The following is a 489-nucleotide window of genomic DNA, read 5'->3' as shown; positions in this document are numbered from 1 at the left end:
GACATAGCAGAGACTGTGAGGATGGCACCGGAGTGAGCAGTGTTTCAGTCTGTTCTACGTAAGGAACTGATTTTTTTTTTAGGAACTGATTTTTTGAGACCCAAAACCAACACTTTTCTCCATCATGTACATTGAGTAATCACATTAGCAGTGTGAGGCATAGTGTATTTCTAATATAAGCTGACAGAAAGATTTTATCTAGCTGACATGTTTTTCTAGTTCTTAATACTGAGTGGCATACCAGGACTTTAGACCCCAAATCAGTTGCTCTTTTCCCATCTCCTCTATATGCAATGAATTTCTTGTATGTATACCTAATTACAGCATTCATTTAGATGTTTCTTGAACACTGTTCCAGATTCTAGCACTCCAGCAGCCACCACACCAGACACAAACCTCTGCTATTAGGGAGGCTGTGTGGCAAAGGACACAAGCTATCTCTGAATTGAGAAATAATTAAGAAAGCATTTTTCTTTTATGGTTACTATT

This window comes from Elephantulus edwardii, unplaced genomic scaffold (assembly GCF_000299155.1).
Source record: "Elephantulus edwardii isolate Elephantulus edwardi_28Jun2011 unplaced genomic scaffold, EleEdw1.0 scaffold00103, whole genome shotgun sequence".
In the NCBI taxonomy this organism is placed as follows: Eukaryota; Metazoa; Chordata; class Mammalia; order Macroscelidea; family Macroscelididae; genus Elephantulus; species Elephantulus edwardii.
The sequence above is the reverse complement of the archived record's forward strand: the minus strand, read 5'-3'. Positions refer to the sequence as shown.